This window comes from Cebus imitator, unplaced genomic scaffold (assembly GCF_001604975.1).
Source record: "Cebus imitator isolate Cc_AM_T3 unplaced genomic scaffold, Cebus_imitator-1.0 Scaffold118, whole genome shotgun sequence".
Taxonomy (NCBI): Eukaryota; Metazoa; Chordata; class Mammalia; order Primates; family Cebidae; genus Cebus; species Cebus imitator.
The window spans coordinates 1887374-1910801 of record NW_016107433.1 but is presented as its reverse complement, the minus strand read 5'-3'; the positions used below and the strand labels follow the sequence as shown (position 1 = coordinate 1910801).

Here is a 23428-nt window from a genome sequence, read left to right as displayed (position 1 = left end):
CCAGCAGGCTATGGGCTCAGCCCCATCTGGTTTGGCAGGCCCTGGATAAGGGAAGAGAGAAATAATGGCTGGCTATGTTTGAGGAAGACAGGAAGCCAGTAGGGGGAGAGGGAAGGAGGGACAGCTGACGTGGAGGATGATGTTCATGATCCTCGGAGCCTCCTGGCAGAAGTGACAAGTTACATCCATTAAGATGCAGCATACCTAGGGGAAATGGGGACAACTGGGACTAGTCCCCAGAAACAGGATCCGACATGGGGGAGGCTGCACTGTGTCTCAGCAGCAGTGCACACAACTGGTACCCATCAAAGGGGGTTGATTAGAAAAGCCAACATACCAGAAACTGGCCGGGGGTCACAGGTCCCCAGGGTCAGCAGGGGCTGGGGACTATGGGTCCCCAGTGTTGAGAACACCCCAAGCCACACATCCCTTGGGCTGCACATCCTCAAGTTCATGGGCCTCCAGGGTTCCTAAATTAAAGGATCCCCAAGGTTATTAGCCCCAGAGTAGGGGGTGCCTGGGGCCACAGATGCTGGCTCCTGTCCCATGTCTCCTTCTAGTTTCTACTCCCCTGGCCAGAGAACCACCCTGGGGGTTACAAATGGGTTTGTGGTCAGTATCCAAGGACAGCGAGGCTTTGTTAGCGTGAGGAGGGTTCCACATGGAATCTAGACACTCTTGCCATCAACCGGGGCCCCTGTGTTGGTGTGAGAGGCTCTTGGCTTACAGAATTATGTGGTCTTGTCAGAGGCGTTTGAACCAGAGCAACTCCATCTTGAGTAGGGGCTGGGTAAAATGAGGCTGGGGCCTACTGGGCTAAATTCCCAGATGGTTAGGCATTCTAAGTCATAGGGTGAGATAGGGGGTCAGCACAAGATACAGGTCATAAGGACCTTGCTGATAAAACAGATTGCAGTAAAGAAGTTGGCCAAAACCAAGATGGCAATGAGAGTGGCCTCTGGTTGTCCTCACTGCTACATTCCCAACAGTGCCATAACAGCTTACAAATGCCACGGCAACATCAGGAAGTTACCCTATATGGTCTAAAAAGGGAAGGCATGAATAATCCACCCCTTGTTTAGCATATCATCAAAAAATAACCATAAAAATGGGCAACCAGCAGCCCTCAGGGCTACTGTGTCTATGGAGTAGCCATTACTTTATTACTCGACTTTATTTATTTATTTTTTTTGGATGGAGGGCAGGGGTGTGATCTTGGCTCACTGCAACCTCTGCCTCCTACAAGTAATTCTCGTGCCTCAGCCTCCTGAGGAGCTGGGATTACAGGCATGTACCCCCATGCTTGGCTAATTATTGTATTTTTAGTAGAGATGAGGTTTTGCCATATTGGTCAGGGTGATCTCGAACTCCTGACCTCAGGTGTTCCACCAGCCTTGGCTTCTCAAAGTGCTAAGATTACAGGCGTGAGCCACCACACCAGACCATTATTTGCTTTCTTAAACACTTGCTTTCACTTTACTCTATAGACCTGCCTTGAATTCTTTCTTGTGCGAGATCCAAGAACCATCTCTTGGGGTCTGGATTGGGATTCCTTCCCGGTAACAGTCTGAGGTTCCATCTCTGCTTGTGGTGTCAGAACAAAGGAGAGGGTCTGTGCCCTGTGGCCTGGGGAGAACAGGACCCTTCTGTAGGAGGTGTTGGAGGGGGATGGTTCTTGACCAAGTGGAAAGTAGGCAGCAGGCAGGAAAGACCAGAGCTGAGGCAAGATGGAATGGCTCCCACACCAGGCTGCCCTGGGCTACAGGGCAGTGCTAATCCTCCCAGAAGGGCTCCAGAGAGCCTGGTCGTGCTTAGTCCAAAGAGGCACATCTAACACAGGAAGGAGCAGCCATCTGGGAAGGTGACAGGCACCCTCACTGGGAGTCCTTCTTTAGGCTTGGAGGGAGGATCACCAAGACTCCTGCAGGGGGTCTGCCTTGCTGCCTCTCCAAATCCCCAAAGTGGAGGTCTTCTGCTAGCTGTCCACTGAGAGTCTGGACACGCCTGCCACTCAGGGTGGCTGCCCTGGAGCTCCCAACCCTAGGAGTGGCCTGGAAAGCAAGACAAGTGGCAGCCTGGCCTGGACTCCCTGGGACCAGCCCCACTAGGCAGCTAAGTGAGATAAGAAGACTGGTGTCTTTCTCCTGCGTAATTTGCTGGTGCTAATAAGGCCAGCGTTGCACACATTTACAAAACCTTTGATTTCACAATTACCAAGGGCCTTGCCAAGTATTAATTAAGCCTCAAAACCCCTGGAGCCTGCAGCAGATTCTCATTAACCTCATTTGGCAGAGGCTACGACTCTGCTTTCCTGCCAGAGCCCCATGGATGTAGCAATGGCTGCGGCCCTGGGAGCCTGGCTGGCAGAGTTCCCACCCCATGTTATGGGATGACGGACATCAGGGAGGCTTTGGGGATCCTAATAACTCTGTGACTCTCACAGAAGAGCCCAGTTCAGACCAGACAGATCACAGGCTTCTATTAGAGTAGCCGACACAGAAAGGATCTCCCCACCCTTTGGGCTTTATTGAGATCTAAGTTACATACCGCACACTGCACCTATTGAATGCATTCCACCCGGTGGCTTTTAGCGTATTCACAGAGCTGTGCATCCATTACCACGATCAATATTAGAACATTTCATTAACCCAGAAAGAAACCCTACACCCCTTGGCCATTTTCCTGGCGTCCTCCCCAGCCCTAGGCAGCCACGAATCTACTTTCTGTCTCTAGAGATTTGCCTACTTTGGTTTGTTTTTATTTATTTTTATTGTGGCAAAATATCTATAACATACAACTTTTCACTTTAACCATTTGCAAGTGTCCAATTCGGAGGCATTCAGTACATTCACCTTATTGTTCAAACTTCACGACCATTCATCTCCAGCGCTTTTTCACCTCCCCCAACTGAAACTCTGTAGCATTAAACATTAACTCCCCACTCTCCCCGCCCCTGGCAACCATCATGCTACTTTCTGTCTCTATGAATTTGACTACTCTAGGACCTCATACTAATGGAATCATATAGTATTTGTTCTTTTGTGTCTGGCTTATTTCACTTGGCATAATTTTTTTTTTCTTTGAGACGGAGTTTTGCTCTTGTTGCCCGGGCTGGAGTGCAATGGCACGATATCAGCTCACTGCAACCTCCGCCTTCTAGGTTCAAGCGATCCTCCTGCCTCAGCCTCCTGAGTAGTTAGGATTCCAGGGGCCCGCCACCATACTCAGCTAATTTTTGTATTTTCAGTAGAGACAGGGTTTCATCATGTTAGCCAGGCTGGTCTTGAACTCCTGACCTTAGGTGATCCACCTGCCTCAGCCTCCCAAAGAACTGGGATTACAGGCATGAGCCACCATGCACAGCCTTTTTTTGTTTTTTGTTTTTTTGAGACAGAATTTTGCTCTTGTTGCCCAAGCTGGAGTGCAATGGCGTGATCTCAGCTCACTGCAACCTCTGCCTCCCGGGTTCAAGCGATTCTCCTGCCTCAGCTTCCCAAGTAGCTGGGATTACACACTTGGCATAATGTTCTCAAGGTTCATTTGGTCTGTTTTTAAGATATGAAATATTTCAAGCAAAAGTACAGAAAACAATATACAGCACACCTCCGTAATTTAACTCAGACATCTCAGACTTAACAAGTGCTAACATTTTGCCATAATATTTGCTTTTCAGTGTTTTGCTTTTGATTGTTTGTTTTGCTAATGTCCTCCCCAGAGCTAACCACGTTCTAAAGTTAAAATGTATCTTTCTTTTTTTAATAAATTTTTTCTTAGCTACCCTATTAACTGAGAAGTTAGTATGTATGAGGTAATTGAATCATGGGGGCAGGTTTTTCCCATTCTGTTCTCCTGATAGTGAAGAAGTCTCACAAGATCTGATGGTTTTATAAAGGGCAGTTCCCCTGCACACACTCTCTTGCCTGCTGCCATGTAAAACATGCCTTTGCTCCTCCTTCATCTTCCACCATGATTGTGAGGTCTCGCCAGCCATGTGGAACTGTGAGTCCGTTAAACCTCTTTTTCTTTATAAATGACTCAGTCTCAAGTATTTCTTCATAGCAGTATGTCTTTATTAACAGCATGAGAACAGACTAATACCCAAGGCCATTCCTGTCTCACCTGAGCAGACACAGACACCTCCTGAGCAGAGGAAGAGCTGAACACTAAGTGGGCCCAGGACTTCGACTCCTCCACCACCACCCAGCTCTGTGATCAGAGCTGTGAGGGGCACATCTGTTGTAGGGACAGCACCTAGTGCTTTTCATTTCAATTTCCTCAATGACTAATGATGCTGTGTTTTATCACCAGTGGCAAGTGGTCCAGATATAGATGCCCATCCCCTGGGATGCTGGGAGTTCCCAGGCCACCAGAAGGCCTCTGTGAGGGCAGGCTGCAGGCCAAGGGCTATGCCAGGACCCCCATTATGCTCAGCGTGAGTGGTGCCCACCACCCCTTCATGCTCAGTCCCTTACCTGTGACAGGCCAGCTGCTGGGTGGCACCTGGTTCAGGCAGTACCAGGTGCTGAGAATTCCTCCAGCCATCTGTATTGGCTGCTCTCAGAGCACGGATGCGCTTGTAGTACCAGGAGTAAGTGATCTGGTGGAGCTGCCCAGGCTAAAGTCCCGTGTGCTCCTCCCATGAGTCCACTCCAAACCTGTAAGGAGATGGGTGCTGCCCCATTGAATGGTTGGGGCCTCACAAAGTGGGGCAGTGTCTGTTTCTGCACCCAAAGTGGGCTCCCCAGTGACTCCCTATCAGGTCCTGTCATCCTGTCCCACCTCCCAGCTCCTGCTGGCAAGAGCCCCAAGGGAAGCCGCAGGCAATTGGGCCTCGCCCTTCACCCCACCATCCAGAGAGGCCCACACGCAGGATTCTCGCCCTTCCCCATTGTCCTGTGTCTGACATTGACCACAGCCCTAAGCAGTCTGACGCTGGAAGTGCTTGGTGGCCATCAAGAAGGCCAAGGACAGTGACTCATTTGACCTGCTCCTTTCCCTGACACTCTGGAACCCCAAGACATCCTCCCTCCCCTGTGGGCCAGTGGAGGCTTGGGGGCTGAGGGCCCATCTGTCTGGGCACCTTCCATGGCTCTGTAGGGGCATGCAGCCAGGGGCACTGCCACTCCTCTTCACAGGGCCCAGGTGGCACCTGGAGGGCACAGAGGAAGGCCCACAGGATCTTTGAGGGAGTGACTGAGCCTTACGGCAGAACCACATCACCCCCGGGCCATGCACCCCATATCTGTAGCTACCAGGTGGTGCCAGGAGGCCTAGGGGAGTGTCTGCTGCACAAGTAAACACAAAGATCACAGCCTCCCTCCTCAGGGCACACCCCGCCTGGTTCCTCAGCATTCTTTTGCCCTTGAGGCAGGTGGCAGCCATCCCAGGGGACCTCCCAGCAGGGCTACAGGAGGCATGAGAGGCACCCCGCTGGCTCCACCTGAGTTGCTGACAGGACTCTGTGCTCCCGGTGCAGGGATTCCCCAGGCTGACCCTTTCTCACGGAGCCTCCGCCCTGGGTTCCTCAGGCTGGCACCGCATTGAGTGCCTGGCTCCAGTCTTCACTGTCAAGGCCCCAGGGGAGTGCCCTGGACTGACAATAGCAGATACAGCCGCAGCTCTCCACCCTGTGCCAGGCACAGCCCAGCTCCTCACAAACCTTATCTCCTGCCACTGGGGCAGAGCCAAGGCCCCTGCCTCCACTCTGGCCTTGAACTCCCCACCTTTGTTACCTGAGCGTGGACCCTGCACCTGCACAGTCCCCCCCAGCCCTGTGGCCGCTACTGCTGCAGTAGCCTGGCTAACACGAAGGCCTTGTTCACCCACCAGGCCTGACCAGCCAGGCTGTCTTCTCTCAGGGCTTTGATGGACAAGGAGAGGAGGGCCCCACCGGTGTGCCACAGGACGAGGAACAGGACAAGACTCGTGAGTGTTTCACAGGCCAGGGGTCAATGGCCAAATAATCGCATTCCTCACAATCAAATGCAATTCTCCCAGCTGCCTGTTGTAGATCTCGGGTCAAGATTCACGTGCTATAACACTTGATATCAACTGACCGACAAGTTGCAGCCTGCACCGGAGAAGCAAGAGGGAACGGCTTCCATCTATCTTCCCAAAGCCAACTCAGAGGGTCTGTGCTGTGTCTCCACCCTGGCAGGCCCAGATTGAAGGTGAGAGAAAACAGATTTGCAGCCCCTTGTGATCGGGGTCCAGAATCAGCCCAGCAAGGTGGAGTGAGTCTCGTGGACCCCCAGCAAGTGGTACAGGGGCTTGGGACCCAGGCCTCCAGGCTTCCCTGCACATCCCCGGCGTTGCAGCTTCACACCACAGAGACCCGCAGCCCCTACCCCACTGCTCCTCCGGCCTCTTCTCCTCTGCCCCCTGGCCTCACACAGTGTTTTGAAGGTGAACTCTGCTTATAGTGAATGCCATTTTGAGGTCATCTGCGAATGGAGCCTTCCATGGATCAGTGTAAATGACAGAAATGTGCCTGGCCAGTGCTGTACTCGTCATGCGTGACCAGAAAAAGGTTACAGGATGCAAAGGCTCAGTGACCACAGCTGAGACACAACTCCTCCTTGGCAGGGATCAAGTTCAGACTTTTAACCTCCTCACCAGGCTTGGGCTTCCTCTCCCCTCCTCTCCCGCCCCTGAGGATGGGGTTCTGTAAGAAAGCCTGAGTCCTTTCCTTCCAAGAAGTTCAAAGTTGTGGCCCCAGGGAGTCCACAGCCTGAGGAATTCAGGGCAAGAAGGGATCACGTGCCCTTGTTTCATGGGTGACTAACAGCCTTCGGGAGCCCGTCCAAGCGGAGAGCCGTCAGACATGAGTCAGTGGTTTCCTGCTGGACCAGGGAGCACACCTGCAGTACCCACCCGAACCTGGCTGGAGGATGGCTGCTCCATACTGGTGGGGGATGGGTGGGTGGGGAGATGCGTGCCTTGGCCCTGCTGCCACCTCACAGTGCTCATTCCAGACTTCTTCTCTGAGCTCAAACACCCATCCACCATCCCTCCCACCACCCCTCCATCTATTTACGCACACAGTGTGTGGTGGGAACCAGTGAGAGCAGCATCACTGAAACCATGAGAGAAAAGGGCTGGCGGCACCAAGGATGTGCTGACTCTCCTCCACCCTCACCCCACGTGTCCCCACCCCGTCCTCCTGACACGTTGCCCCAGCAGACCCTCCCTCACCTCCTCCTTATAAGCTCCTTCCCCATAGCCGTCTGTTCTCTAAACCACTCTCCATGTTGCCTGCCAGAGATCTTTCTAAAACACAAACCTTGGTCAGTGCAGGTGGTGGCTCACACCTGTAATCCCAGCACTTTTGGAGGCCGAGACAGGAGGATTGCTTGAGGCCAGGAGTTCAAGACCAGCCTGGGCAATAAAAGATCCTGTCTCCTTAAAGAAAAGAAAAAAGAAAAACCCTGGACAGTATTTAACAGGTGTCTCTCTTGTTAAATACTGTCTAAATCCCTTGGCAGGGACTAGGAGGCTTCACAACTGGATCCAACCTGCCTGAGTCATCTCTGGCTCCTATGAGGCATGATAAATGTTTATGAAATGAATGGATGAATGAATGCATAGCACACCCCAAACTCTGGAGGGACTCACACCCTACAGATTGTATCAGTTCCAAACATCAGGTTATCCTGAGCCACAAGTAGGGCCAGCTGGAAAGGCCAGGCCCCAGCAGTGATGGGTAGGGACATGGACGTTGACATTGTCTTCTGGTCCTGGGCACTGCCCCATGACTCCTTCCAGTGGGGAATGGGCCTAGATCAGCATCATTCCACCCAGGAGGGTCCTCAGGGCTCTAGGGCCCTCAGTTCTGCAGCTCATTCCTGGGAAGTCTGGCTGGGGGACCACCTCCCTGGAACATGACAGCTCATGAGGGCCCTGACACCAGCTCAGATACTTAGTTATGCAAAAGTGAGTTCCTATGAAAGTTGGGCTGTAATATGGGACTGTGGCCTCTTCAGGTGCAGAGGGATTTTTTTCCAATGCTGAGCTAGAGGACCCCTTGGGTCCTGCTGAATATTGCCAACCCCTGGGGCAATCCTGGTGCCAAAAAGCTTCCTTAGAGAATGCAGATTCCTGATACTGTCTTCAGGAAGTATTTCCAGGACACACCCCTCCCTCTTTGTCCTGGACCCAGGGAGTGCAGGCCTCAGGGCTTGGTTGTAGTCACCAGCCAGGTAAACCCAATGGGAGACTCAGTTCTGAAGCTTCCCCTGTAGTTTGTAGCCAGTCAAGAAAGGCTATACAGAAGGCTCATGTATGCTGATGGGAATGGCAGATGGAATGACAGTTTTGGAAGACACTTCAGCAGTTTCATTCTTTCTTTTTTTTTTTTTTTTTTCAAACGGAATTTTGCTGTTGTTGCCCAGGCTGGAGTGCAATAGTGTGATCTCGGCTCACTGCAACCTCTGCCTCCCGGGCTCAAGTGATTCTCCTGCCTCAGCCTCCCAAGTAGCTGGGATTACAGGTGTGAGCCACCACGCCCGGCTAATTTTTGTAGTTTTAGTAGAGACGGGGTTTCACCATGTTGGGCAGGCTGATCTTGAACTCCTGACCTCAGGTTATCCACCCTCCTCAGCCTCCCAAAGTGCTGGGATTATAAGCTTGAGCCACTGTGCCTGGCCAGCAGTTTCTTTAAAAGTTAAATATTTCTATTCTGCTGTATTGGCCTAAAGAACAACAGCAACAAAACATTAAACACATATCTATCACATGACCCAGCCATTCCACTCCTAGGTATTAACTGATTGATTGTTTGACTGAGACAGGGTCTTGCTCTGTCACCCAGGCTGCAGTGCAATGGTGCAATCATAACTTACTCCAGCCTCGAACTCCTGGGTTCAAGCAATCTTCCTGCCTCAGCTTCCTGAGTAGCTAGGACTAAAGGTGCATGCCACCATGAACAGCTAATTTTTAAATATTTTCTAGAGAAGTGGTCTCACTGTGTTGCCAGGCTGGTCTGGAACTCCTGGCCTCAAGTGATCCTCCCACCTCTGCCTTTCAAAATGCTGGGGTTACAGGCATGAGCCACCGCTCCCAGCCTTAACGTCTAGGCATTTATCCAAGGGAAATGAAAGCATATATTCACACAGACCCTTGCATATGAACATTCATAGCAACTTTATTTGTAATAACCCCAAACTGGAATCAACCCAAATATCCATCAGCAAGTGAAGAGTTAACAAATTGTGGTATAATCTATACAATGGAATATGACTTAGCAATGACAAGAAATTAACTATTAATATATACAACAAGGATGAATCTCAAAATAATTACACTGAATGAAAGAACAAACAAAAATAGTACATAGTAGATAATTCCATTTATTTAAAATTCAGAAAATGCTAACTCATCTACAGTAACAGAGCAGCAGATGGATGGTTGCCTGGAGATGGTGGAGATGGGAGGAAGAGATCACAAAAGGGACAGGAGGAAACTTCTAGAGTTGATGGATGTGTTCATTATCTTGACGGTGGTAGTGGTTTCACAGGTGTATGCATACATATGTTAAAATTCATCATATTGTACATTTTAAGTATGTGCGGTTTACATATTTCAATTAGACCTTAAGAAAGCTGTTTTTGTTTTGTTTCTCGAGACAGGATCTTGTTCTGTTGCCCAGGCTACAGTGCAGTGGTGTGATCATAGCTCACTGCAGCCTCAAACTCCTGAGCTCAAGCGATCCTCTCACCTCAGCCTCCTGAGTAGCTGGGACTATAGGCGTGTGCCACCATGCCTACTTTTGTTACTTGTTGTAGAGAAGGGGTCTTCCTTTGTTGCCCAGATTGGTCTGGAACTCCTGGCCTGATCCTCTTACCTCAGCCTTCCAAAGTGCTGATATTACAGACATGAGAGCCTGTTCAGGGGTCCTGAGCAGGTCTATGGCCTGATAACTGCTTAAGGGAAACTCCTTCCCTACACAGCCCCATGGCCTTTGCCTTTCTGTTCAGCTCCATCCTTAGATGAGCTGGTCCTTCTTGGAGGGCTGGGTCGTTCAGGCAGGTGAGAACTCCTGCTCTGCCCAGATCAATCAGGGAACAGGGCAGAGGACAAGTATAAGAAGCCCTGCGGGAATTAGTCTTTGGGGATCAAATGTAGGAGAATAATGCCCCAAAATGATACCCCCCAAGCTGCTATGTTGGTAGCTAGAGACACATGTGTACCAAGGGCCAAAAGTCTCTGCACATAGCAGCGTATTTGCGGGGAGGAGCAACCAAGAGCCAGAGGCACTGAGCCTGTGTAATAGGCCTGGGCCTGAGGTAGACGTGCTGTCCAATGGTGGTCATATGATTTCCTCATGCCACAGGCAGCCAATCATTTATGTAACACTTCTTTCAAAACCCAAGTGACACCCACAGGGCCTGCTTACCTTGTTCATCCTTGAGTAGAGCCAGCCATGTGAGCTGGTGTTTTCAGATCTCTTCCCAGTTGGGTTAGTAACTGGTTTCCCATTAAAGGGCTCCTCAAAGTTCAGCCTCTCCTAGAAGGTACCCCTTGGCACCTTTTTTTGGGGATGGGCCCCCTAATGTCACATTGCCTTAAAATTTCTCAAGGTGGTACCCAAAGTGAAGTCCTAGAAACTCACTTTAAAGCCAATAGACTTTAGCTTAGGAAAGTTGCTAAGGCTCTCGGCATCTTCCATTGCAAAGGATCTAAAATAAAGTCAGTTTTCTTTTTGCATTTCACAGTATGTTTAAGGTAGCTGCTGCATGTGGAGCCCTGTACTAGATGCCTTGGGGACGGCAGATGAATACCCTACCAGAGGGAGGCTCGCTCAGATGCTCACTGACTGCCATAGCCTGCAGAGCCAAGCCCAGCAAGGGTCTCGGGAGATGGAGAGTGGGTGCAAGAAGTGGAGGTCTCAGACCTTCTCTCAAAGACCTCACAGACCTGTAGAGGCACGAAGAGGCAAACACAATGCAGAATGCTCTATGAACTGCTGGAAGAATGTTCCAGAACAGGTGTATAGGAAGAAGGTGGGAATAGCACCTGTTTTATCTCATTCTCATTTATAGCTGACTCTTCAGCAGAATTCATTCAGCTGGTCTGTCTGTTGGGAGTGCCAAGGGTCAGGGCAGGCTTTATGGGGAGGGGCCATTCGAACAGTCTCCTGAGTCATAAACAAAGCTTCGCCTGGCTAATAAAGGGAGGAGGGGCAGTCCGGGCCAAAGAAACAACATGGGAGAATCTCAGAAAACATCTTACGGTGTAAGATAAGAAGTGCCTTAAAAGAAATACCAACTTTGCTATGGGAATTCAAAGAATTCCAGAGAAATTCCCAGATTTAAAAAAGATGCAGTGATGTTTGCCTCTTGATACCTGAATGTGTGCCTCTGAGTCTGGCACTGGCCTTATTCTCCTCCCTCTGCCTCTGTAGGGAGGAGACAGCTCTCGCTAAAAGCCCTTAGAAATGTTTTCCTCCGAAGACACACTGATTTCCCACTGGGTAATTAGGATGTAGTTGAAGCTTCCCAGAATGGTTGCGGTCTCTGAAGGCTATAACTGCCGCAGCGCAGGGATCGGGACTCCTTAACTGATACATCTGATCCATATTTGAATCTCATTTTCCATTTTGCAAGGGCAAGTGCCTTTTTTCGCCATCTGGATGAGCTTGTTTAAAAATCCGTCTATGCATGTCTACAGGTAAAATGGCCAAAGTGTTGCATTTGATTTGAAAATGCATCCTTTTGTAATATAGTCTATAATGATTTAGGATCAGAGGACTTTTCATTCTTCCAGACCTGGGCTGCTCTGTGGCCAATACAGTGGTTTTCAACCTGCTCCTCACCCCAACCTGATTCTGAAATCTAGAAGGGTTTCTCTGGACTGGGACCTTCCGATGCACACTGTTAGAGTGGACATGCCCAGCCTGCCTGGCCAGACATCACCTTCCAGGGATCTGGTGTAAGAGCCATGGGCACAGAAATGACTGCGGTAAGCTCAGGGAAGAACAGGAGGCTTCCTAACCAATTCCAAGTGGGGCTGAGGGGACAAGAGGCTGCCATGCCAGCTGATGCTGAGTGTTGGGAACCCTCGCTGGGGAGAGAATGACATCCACATTCTCTCATTAAAACCCTCTAGTGGGCCAGGCGCAGTGGCTCACGCCTGTAATCCCAACACTTTGGGAGGCCAAGGCAGGCGGATCACTTGAGGTTAGGAGTTCGAGACCATTCTGGCCAACATGGTGAAACCCTGTCTTTAGTAAAATACAAAAATTAGCTGGACCAGGTGAGGTGCCCCTGTAATCCCAGCTACTCAGGAGGCTGAGGCAGGAGAAGAATCCCTTGAGTTGGGAAAACAGAGGTTGCAGTGAGCCAAGATCACGCCACTGCACTCTAGCCTGAGTGACAGAGCAAGACTCCGTTTCAAAAACAAACAAACAAACAAAACCCCTCTGGTGTCAGGGAGGGCTATGGTGACCCTGGTCAGGTGGTGGGTGGCCAGGTGGGAGACTGTAATGGAGGGGACAGAGAAGTTAGAATTGACTCAGGGAAAAGCTTGTGCTGCCCCAGGAGACTCTTATTCTAGCTCCCCACAGTGCAGAGGAGCACCATGGCTTTCTGGTCTAGGAAGCTGGTCCCTCCAGGATAGACACATACCACTGGCTTCTAGATCCAAGTGGGAGGGTTTTCCCTAGAGACCTGGCTCACAAGCCAGGTAACTCCAAGCCACTTGCAGTTAAGCCACCCTCACAAGCCAAACTGCGGCACTTCCAGGGATGCTGCAGGGCAGAGGCCATGCGTCCAGGCTCCCCCGGGGGCCCTTCATGCTCCCCAGCACTGGCACTGTGGTCATGTGCCTCCCCTGCCATTGGCATCTGGCCTAGCTTGGTTAGGCTACAGGTCTCCCATCTCCAGGATCAAACTTTTAGCTGGTACCACAGGGGTTGGAAAAGGATGAAGAACTCTGGGCATTGGCACTCAAACCCCAGCTGCTGCCGTAACTTAGACCTTAGGCCTCAGATTGGATGACTGAGTGTCTGCTTTATCGCAAGGACCCAACCCCACCAGGCAGTAAGAGGGAGGAGAACTTGTGTTTATTGAGTGCCCTAAGTGCTGAGCGCTGTGCTAGCTCCTTTCCCTTCGTTTTCTCATTTAATCCTCCCAACCATGCCATGAGGTAGATAGGGCTGAAGTCCAGAGAGGGGAAGTGACCTATTCAAGGTCACGCAGCAAGATCTGCCAAGTTCTGTTTTACAGGATATAACTGTTGAAAACAACCAAAAATGCTAAAACATGAAAACACCTTGTTAAAAGCAATGAAGAACTGGCAAGAGAGAAAAGAGTAAGGTCAGAATCTAAGGAGAGGTAAGAACCTAGCCAAGTAACAAGCCAAGAACCTCAGTTTTAATGATCTTGTGGGCCAGTGTGACAAATGTCAAAACTAAAGGCCTGTCCCCAGTGGGGAATTTATCAGGAGGCTCTCCTAGATTAAGCTGGCACTCTCACAGGTCTCCCTGCTTTGGGAATGCAAGAGAAAAGGGGAGGAGGTGTCCCTGAGATGTTGTAAGCACAAGCTGGCCATCACTTAGATTGGTGGCCCAAGTTCATATCATTTGCGTGGTTCATAAAACCTCTACTCATGAACCACTGGGTGTGGTGGTTCGTGCCTATAGTCCTGGCACTATGGGAGGCTGAGGCAGGCGGATCATCTGAGGCCAGGAGTTCAAGACCAGCCTGGCCAACATGGTGAAATCCCGTCTCTACTAAAAATATAAAAATTAGTCAGGCATGGTGGCACATGTCTGTAATCCCAGCCACACTCAGGAGGCTGAGGTAGAAGAATTGCTTGAATCCAGGAGGTGGAGGCTGCAGTATGCTGAAATTGTGCCACTGCACTCCAGCCTGGGTGACAGAGTGAGACTCTGTCTTAAAAATTAAAATAAAATAGGCCAGGCATGGTGGCTCATGCCTGTAATCCCAGCACTTTGGGAGGTCGAGGAGGGTGGATCACAAGGCCAGGAGTTCAAGACAAACCTAGCCAAGATGGTGAAACACCATCTCTACTAAAAATACAAAAAAATTAGCTGAGCATGGTGGCAGGTGCTTGTAATCTCAGCTAATCAGGAGGCTGAGACAGAGAATTGCTTGAACCTGGGAGGTTGCAGTGAGTCAAGATCGTACCACTGCACTCCTGCCTGGGTGACAGAGTGAGACTCTTTGTCAAAAAATAAAATAAAATAAATAAAAAATAAAGTACCCCTGGACTGCTAATGCCCCTGGCACCTGGCAGAAGGACCCATCAATCCTCCCTGGAGAGAGGCATATTCATCCTAGGCCTCAACCAGTACCCACCGACGAGTTTTTTCAAATATACTCAGTGGTATATAAGCCCCAAATAAGCTAGCATGCAAGAAAACAATGAGAACCAGCAGAAACAACAGACAGAAGGCATAGATCTACAACAACTTCAGATCATGGAATTATCCAGCCTAGATTAGAAAACATACTTACCATGTGTAACAAAATAAAAGACAAGCTTGAAAATAGCTGTAGGGAGTAGAAAACTATAAAGAGTGACCTAACAGATTTAAGAAGGAAGCAAATTTTCAGCAGACTTGAAAAAGGGGTATATTTTTCAGAAGTGAAAAAAATATCGTAACTGAAATTTTTAAATGCAGTGAAAAAGACAGTTTGTGAACTGGCAGATGGCTTAGAAGAAAGCAGTGGAGGCCAGCGCAGTGACTCATACCTGTAATCCCAACACTTTAGGAGGCCAAGGTGGGCAGATCAGTTGAGGTCAGGAGTTTGAGACCAGCCTGGCCCACATGGTGAAATCCTGCCTCTACTAAAAATACAAAAATAACCGGGTGTGGTGGCAGGCACTGTAATCCCAGCTCCTTCGAAGGCTTAGGCAGGAGAATTACTTGAACTTGAACCTGGGAGGTGGAGGTTGCAGTGAGCTGAGATCGCACCACTGCACTCCAGCCTGGACGACAGAGTGAGACTCTGTCTCAAACAAACAAACAAAAAATTAGGTAGGCGTGGTGGTGCAGGCTTGTAATTCCTGCTACTGGGGAGGCTGAGGAACAAGAATCACTCGAACCTGGGAGGCAGAGGTTGCAGTGAGCTGAGATCACACCACTGTACTTCAGCCTGGGCAATAGAGTGAGACCGTCTCAAAAAAAAAGAAAACAAAAGAAAAGAAAAAAGCAACGGAAAATAGCACAGAGAGACCAGAAGACAAAATATGTGGAAGAAAAGAGACATGGAAGAGAGCTGCCTATGATTAGCAAGAGTTATAGGAGGAAAGGAGAGGGGGAATGGAGAGAGGCAATATGTGAAGAAATATTGGCTGAGAATTTTTTCAGAATTGATAAGACATAGCATCCACAGATGTTAAGAATCCCAAAGGATTCTAAGCAGAATTAAAAAAAAAAAAAAAGAAAAGAAATACATATTTTAAAGCATATTGTAAATTGCAGAATACACACACATCACTCTCATATGAGAGACAGAGAACCAGAGGGAAAACATCAGTGTACCTTAGACTAACAGCTGATTTGTCGACCTCCACATAGAAAGGTAGAGGGGGGATGACCTGACAACCTAGAATTCTTTATCCAGCGAAAATACCTTCCACAAATGAGCACCAAACACACACATTATCAGAAAAACAAAAACTGAGAATCTATAATCAGGGAACTCTTATTAAATGATATTCTAAAGGATGTACATTAGGCAGAAGGAAAATGATCCCAGATAGAAGATCTAGGATGTAAGAGGGTATCAGGAGCTAAGAAAATGGTAAATATGTGGGTAGAGCTAGGCAAACATGGACTGTATAACATAATAATTATTCTAAGGTTTTCCAAGCTTACAACAAAACAAGACAGAATCAAAGTACACAGAGTCAAGAGGGGAGTAAACAGTTAAAATGCTTTAAATTCTTTTTTTTTTTTTTTTTTTTTTGAGACGGAGTTTCACTCTTGTTACCCAGGCTGGAGTGCAATGGCGCGATCTCAGCTCACCGCAACCTCTGCCTCCTGGGTTCAGGCAATTCTCCTGCCTCAGCCTCCTGATTAGCTGGGATTACAGGCACGCGCCACCATGCCCAGCTAATGTTTTTGTATTTTTAGTAGAGACGGGGTTTCACCATGTTGACCAGGATGGTCTCGATCTCTTGACCTCGTGATCCACCCGCCTCGGCCTCCCAAAGTGCTGGGATTACAGGCTTGAGCCACTGTGCCCGGCCTAAAATGCTTTAAATTCTTGTATCACTAAAGAGGAAGGTAAAGTGTTTGACTAACTTTAGACCTTGATAAGTATGCATGTGGTAATTTCCAAGGCAGCCACTAAAAAGAAAAAGAAAAAGAAACACCATGTATAACTTTTCAATTTTTAGAGAAGAAAAAAGACAATAATAAAAGAAATTAATGCAAAAGAAAAACAAACAAGCTGGGCACAGTGGCTCCCACCTGTAATCCCAGCACTTTGGGAGGCTGAAGTGGGTGGATCACCCGAGGTCGGGAGTTCAAGGCCAGCCTGACCAACATGGAGAAACCCCATCTCTACTAAAAATACAACATTAGCCGAGCATGGTGGCACATGCCTGTAATCCCAGCTACTCAGGAGGCTGAGGCAGGAGAATCACTTGAACCCAGGAGGCAGAGGTTGCTGTGAGCTGACTGCACTCTAGCCTGGGCAACAAGAGCGAAACTCTGTCTCAAAAAAATAAAAATTAAAGAAAAAGAAACAAGAAAAAGAGAAAAAAATGGCACAAAATAGGATAGTGGATTCAGGATCACATACTGTGTGTATGATAGAGCTGGGCATTGTTTTCTGTTCCAGGGAGTTTTGGAAAGTTGTCCCCTACCCCTAGAGTCCTCCAACTATCTCCTGACACAGCCCCCAGCACTACTTGTCTACTGTACCTGTTTGAGCACCATCCAGGCTTCACACCCATCCCTTCCTCTGCTCCCCACTCAATGCTGGGATCCCTGAGGCCAGAGACTCAGCTATGGCAGGGGCTTATCCGGGGGATGAGATAATGGCTATGTGTGGCCCTCTTAGGTGTCTCTACTTCTGTCACAGTCACATGGGCTTTGCCCAACCCTGTCTTGAAGTTTGATACCTGTTAGTACTGTTGACCCACATCATCTTTCCTCCTTACCCCAGTTCTGCTGGTACCTGGGTTCAGAACCTTTAAGCTCTCACCTGGGCCTTTGCAACAGCCTCGCACCTGGTCTTCCTGACGCCACTCTTCTGATCCAACCTTTGAGGCTGCTGAGGCATTGCTGCTCTTTGGCTCTGATCCATCCTATGAGAAGGCCCACAGAGCCTGAACAGACAACATTAACAATAATCACCTGTTGGGCGTTTACTGTAAGCAGGCACCTGCTGTGCATATCACAAGCAATATCTTCACTTACTCCTTATAGCTAACCTTTGAGTTGGTTTTACTGATGAAGAAACAGGCTTTGGGAGAGGAACCAACTTGCCCAAGGTTGCCCATCTATGAAGCAGCAAAGCTAGGTCTACTTGGCTGACTCAGCGAGGTCGTGCCCATAAAGCATTAAGCTGGCTTTCAAGGATGTTGATAAATGGGTCCCAAGCCAATATCTTAGCCTCGTCATCCCTATATTCACCTATATTAGGCAACATGGGCCATTTGTTGTCCCCTGAGCATGCCTGGGGGTGATCCCCGCTCCCTACCTTTGCTCACACACATTACTCCTCCTGAAATTTCCTTCTCTAATCTCTACCCTTCTGGAAGTCTTATCCTAAATGTCTCTTCCCTAGGGAAGATGTCCTTCCTTTAGAGCCTTGTATCATACTCAAGTGTGTTCATGTGTCATCTTCTCTAGTGGGCAGCAAGTTAACTGGGAGTTGAGACCAAGCCTGGTTCATTCAGCAGCTCCCCAGAAGTATCCTATACGACAGATGGCATGCATGTTTTCTGAATTACTTAAATCCAGTTCACACAGATAGGTAGAAGCTTCACACAAACAGATCCTTTCCAGAGCAGCACAGTTTGGAGGATGTGGCATGTTTTCCTGGAGCTTGGCATGTGGAGATTTGTGCATGTGCTATGTAATCATCCCAGCCGCATACTCTCCCTCCGTGTGGCACAATGGAGGCGTTCCTGGGGGCAGAGGTGCTCCAGCGTGAGGTGTAAGCTCTGAGCTCAGGACCTCTTTTCAGTGGATGCTCTTATTTCTCTCACCTTCAGAAATGAATGCCAGCTTTATTAACCCCCAAGCCTCCATCCCTGACAGGGGCATGCATCTCTGTGCCTCCACTGCCTCTTTCCTTCCCAGAACTTATAGGAAAACTGTAAACTGCAGCTTGCAAACCTCCCACCTTCTCCTGACAAAACTTGGACCTGGGCAAATCAAACTGAAACAATCCATACTGGCCAGGCGCTGTAGCTCCCACCTGTAATCTCAACGCTTTGGGAGGCCGAGGTGGGTGGATTGCCTGAGCTCAGGAGCTTGAGACCAGCCTTGGCAACATGGCGAAATCCCATCTGTACGAAAAATACAAAAAATTAGCCAGGCGTGGTGGTGCACACCTGTAGTCCCAGCTATTTGGGAGTCTGAGGCATGAGAATAGCTTGAACCCAGGAGGCAGATGTTGCAGTGAGCCGAGATCACATCGCTGCACTACAGCCTGGGTGACAGAGCAAGACTCTGTCTCAAAAACAACAACAAACAACAATCTATAGATTTGGGCTGTGTGGAGGATGCCAGATGTGGAGGAGATACAATGCAATGAGTAAGAGTCAGATCTGTCTGTGACCAGGAGGAGTTTACAATTTAAATGGGAAGATAAGACACATGGGAAAGCTATGCAGAGGGAAATGCGATGAGACCTAATTACCAGTTTCAGGCCACAGGTGAAGAGGTTTTTCAGGACTGAGCCTTGGAGACAGGCTTAGCACATGGAAGTGTGGCCAAGCCTGAGGGGTGCCAAGGCAGGAAGCAGGCCTGCCCAGCTCACAGAAACTTGGATCCAAGCTAGGTCTTGGTCCCCTGAGAAGAAAGGCATTTGTGCATGCAGAGCTGAGGGCTAGGAGAAGGGTATGCCCCTGGTGAAGAGCCTGAATGAAAGGGCTGGGGAAAAGGTTGGAAATTGTCCAGGTTGAGAAACTTGGGTCCTGAGGGAGACAGCAGGGCACTGTGGAGGGCCTGGGGCAGGCAGAGCTGAAGGAAGGTACATCTAGGCAGCCTTTACTTCCTCTCCACCACAGCCCTGGTGCTGTGAACTGACACCCAAACCCTCCAGGAGCACTTCCTTTCTAGACCCAACAAAGGCCACAAGAAAAAAATAAAGCCTGGATCCATTTAAAAAGGGGCCAACCAGCCCCTCCCAAACCCAGTTCTTTGACTTGCACCCAAGACCTTAAATACACCCTTTGAAACTCCTCATCCATTGAAGTTCCTTTCCTTTGAAACCATAAAAGAATGTGGGGCTGCATTTTGTCTTGGTGGTAGGAAAATTCCACAGGCAACTTGTGGCATTTACAGGGTGGAAACCTCTGGCTTGGGAGCAGAAGGTCTGAGCCCAGGGCTTTTCAGAACAGTGACAGCCAGGAGCCTGGCAGTGTAGCCCAGAGGTCCAGACGTGTTCTGGAGTCAGGTCCTCTGTGATGAGCCAGTTGAGTGACCTTAAGCAGGCCACTGGATCTTGTGAAACCTCAGTTTTCTTACTCCTAAAATGAAGATTTTCATTCTGGAAGGCTGCATACCTTCTGTGCTAAGGGTTTCTGCACGTGCCAAACAAGGGTATCAGGCCGGTTGACATCTGGTTGGTTTTCTGTCCCGGTGGGAAGTTCCATATCCTTTGGCTGTCACTGCTGCAGATAGATATATGGGATGGCAAATCGTCACCAGAAATAGCCATCAAGAGTAAAATGGCCTCAAAGGGATGCCATCTAGTCTTTGCCTCTGTGACCAATACCAAATGACGCCCCATGACATACAGTGCAGGGTGAGAGGGGTCTCTGTCCCCAAGTGCTTGAGTATACAGCAGGAGGTCAGAGGCTAAAGAATGTATTATAGGAGACATAAGAGACTGGAATAGGTGATAGCTTCATGAAGAGGTGGATACAGAGGTATGGTGGGGAGAGGGCAGAATACTGACTCAGAGCACCAGGAATCTTAGAAGAAAATGGCTGAACCTAGACCCTCACCTCACACCATAGACAACAATTAACTCAAAATGGATCATGGACCTGAATGTAAGAACTAAAACTATAAAATGACCAGAAGCAAACACAGGAGAAATTCTTTGTGACCTTGGATTTGGCAAAGATTTCCTAAATAGTAGACAAAAAGCACAAGCTATAAAGATAAACATCAATACCTTAATCTAAAAATCTTCATCAGGATTTAAAGCTTTTGTGGGCTGGGTGCAGTGGTTCATGCCTGTAACTCCAGCACTTTGGAAGGCCAAGGTGGGTTGGTCACTTGGGGTCAGGAGTTCAAGACCAGCCTGGCCAACATGGTGAAACTCCATCTCTAATAAAATCAAAAATTAGTTGGGTGTGGTGGTGCACACCTGTAATCCCAGCTACTCAGAGAGTTGAGGCACGAGAATCACAGGAACCCTGGAACCAAGATCGTGCTACTGCACTCCAGCCTGGGCAACAGAGTGAGACTCATCTCAAAAAAAAAAAAAAAAAAAAGTTTCCTGCCATCTTGGATCCTGTGGAGGCCTGCTGGGAACAGGACTTCTAAAAGGAAACATGTCTGGAAGATGTGGTCCAAGGCCATTTTTGCTGGCTATCAGCAAGGTTTCTGGAAGCAAAGGGAGCACACAGCTCTTCTTAAAGTTGAAGGTGTTCATGCCCGAGATGAAACAGAATTCCATTTGGGCAAGAGGTGCACTTATGTATACAAAGCAAAGAACACAGTGACCCCTGTCGGCAAACCAAACCAAACCAGAGTAACCTGGGGAAAGGTAACTCGGGCCCACAGAAACAGTGGCATGGTTGGTGCCAAGTTCTGAAGGAATCTTCCGGCTAAGGCTATTGGACACAGAATCCAAGTGATGCTGTACTCCTCAAGGATTTAAACTAATGAAAAGTCAATAAACAGACATGAATTTGTGCTCTTGTAAAATATAAATAAAATAAAAATTAAAAAGATTTAAAACTTTTGTGCTTCAAATGTACTGCTATGAAAATGAAGAAGTATGGGTCAGGTGCTGTGGCTCACACCTGTAGTCTCAGCACTATGGGAGGCCAAGGTGGGTTGATCACTTGAGGTCAGGAGTTCAAGGCCAGCCTGGCCAATATGGTGAAACCCCATCTCTATCAAAAATACAAAAATTAGCGAGATGTGCTGGTGGGCACCTGTAATCCCACCTACCTGGGGGGCTGAGGCATGAGAATAGCTTGAATCCAGGAGGCAGAGGTTGCAGTGAGCTGAGATGGCACCACTGCACTGGGCACCTAGGCAACAGAGTGAGACTGTCTCAAAAAACAAAAATAAAACCAAGAAAAAAAGGGGCAAATAACTTGAAGAGACAGTTCACCAAACAAGATGTTTGGATGGCAATTAAGCATATGAAAAGATGCTCAACATCATTAGTCATTAGAAAAATGCAAATTAAAATTACAATGAGATATTACTACACACCCACTAGAATTGCTAAAATTAAAAAGACTGACAATACCTAGTGTTGACAAGGACATAGAGCAGCTGCAACTCTCATAAACAGTTGGCAGGGATAGAAAATGGTTCAACCACTTTGGAAAACAGTTGGCAGTTTCTTTAAAAATTGAACATATGCCAGTCATTCGACCTCTAGCTACTTAGCCAAGAGAAATAAAAGCATATATTCACACAAACACTTGTACATGAACATTCATAGCAGTTTTATTTGTAATAGCCCCCAAACTAGAAACAACTCAAAGTCCATTGATGAATGGGTAAACAAATTGTAGTACAGTCATAGAATGGAATACTACTCAGCAACAGAAAGGTACAAACTGTTTATACAATGACATAGATGAGCCTTAAAACAATGACATTGAGTGAAAGAAGACAGACCCAAAAAAGTGCACATACTGTATGATTCCACATGCATACGATTTTAGAAAATGTGAATTAATATATAGTGACTGACAGAGAGTCAGTGGTTGGCTAGGAGTAGGACAGGAGGGCAGCAAGGGGAGATTTCCATGAGCACAAGGAAATGAGTGATGGAGATGGTCATTGTCTTGATTGTGGTGTTCATTTCATAGGGGCAGACATATGTCAAAACCCATCAAATTGTGCAGTTTACTGTACATCAATTATGCTCAATAAAGCCATGCAAAAGAAGAAAGAGGGGAGGGAGGCAGCAGTTCCTGGCCCCACAGGGACAACCAGTCACTCCTCAGCTCTCCCAAATATAGGTATGGGGTCTGTCTACAGAATCTATGAATTCACTCTACTCTGTCATCCAGGGGTTCTTTACCAACTCAGCTGCACCTCCCCAACTTGTCCCAGGTTCTTTGAGGGCAGGGACTGTGCCTTCTGCATCAAGTCTCTCCTGTTGAGAAAGCGGATGATGGCAATGATGAGGCAGCTTCCGTGGGTAGCAGGAGAGGGGCTGGTCTATCACCAGGATCAGGGCTGATCATGCCTTGATCTTGGGGAAGTCCACCCAACTGTGGGGCAATAACACCACTGTCATTCCTGCCTTGTTTGTGGAATGCATGGCGACTCACTCCCTGAAGACTCCCAACACTGCTGAGGAACAGGATAAGGCAGAGGTGAGATGCTGAGCCACACTTGGCTCTGAAGGATCTGAGCCTCCAGGGCTCACCCTTCAGGTTGGGACTGTTGGACAAGACGATCCTTATGTAATCTACAGAGAACCATTTAATTCTGGAACGAGGAAGCCAATGCTGTGTGCAAGGTGCTCCTCTCAGACTGCTGAACCTAGATTCCAATCATTACCACACTGACCTGATTGAAGTCTCTGCGGCCTGTGGTCACCAACAGTCTGGTTGACGACCAGAGGCTGACGACCTTACTAAGCCAAATCTGGAGCTCTCTGACTTCTAGAAGCCAGGCCAGAATCCTGCATGGCCACCAAGTCTTGGCTTTCTGAGGCCAAACACTTGACTCAACGTGATGGAACTCATTTCTGTTGCATTCAAGCACCATGAGGGCCTTCAGTAGTGATGGTTCCTATATATTTGTGTAAACCAAAGTATAGACTAGGCTGCGCATGCAATCCTTCTTTGATGCTGGTCCTACCAACCTCTATAATCTGCCCTCACTCCTGTGGATTTTCCTTAGTAGCATTAGCCTTACTAAAGAAAAGCTTGATTCAAAAATCCAACCACATGGGCTGGGTCGAAGGTAGTGTGTTATCTCAGTTGATTGCTCACGGTCAGTTACAGGCTGAACTCCTTGTTCTACTCTTTCCCCCTTCTTTTTTTTTTTTTTTTTTTTTTTTTTGAGACG

At 48.4% G+C, this 23428-nt stretch overlaps 1 pseudogene; it reads left to right on the top strand.

The window, feature by feature from the left end:
* Positions 1-20723: 20723 nt before the first annotated feature.
* LOC108311800 lies at positions 20724-21041 on the top strand (annotated as a pseudogene).
* Positions 21042-23428: the final 2387 nt, after the last annotated feature.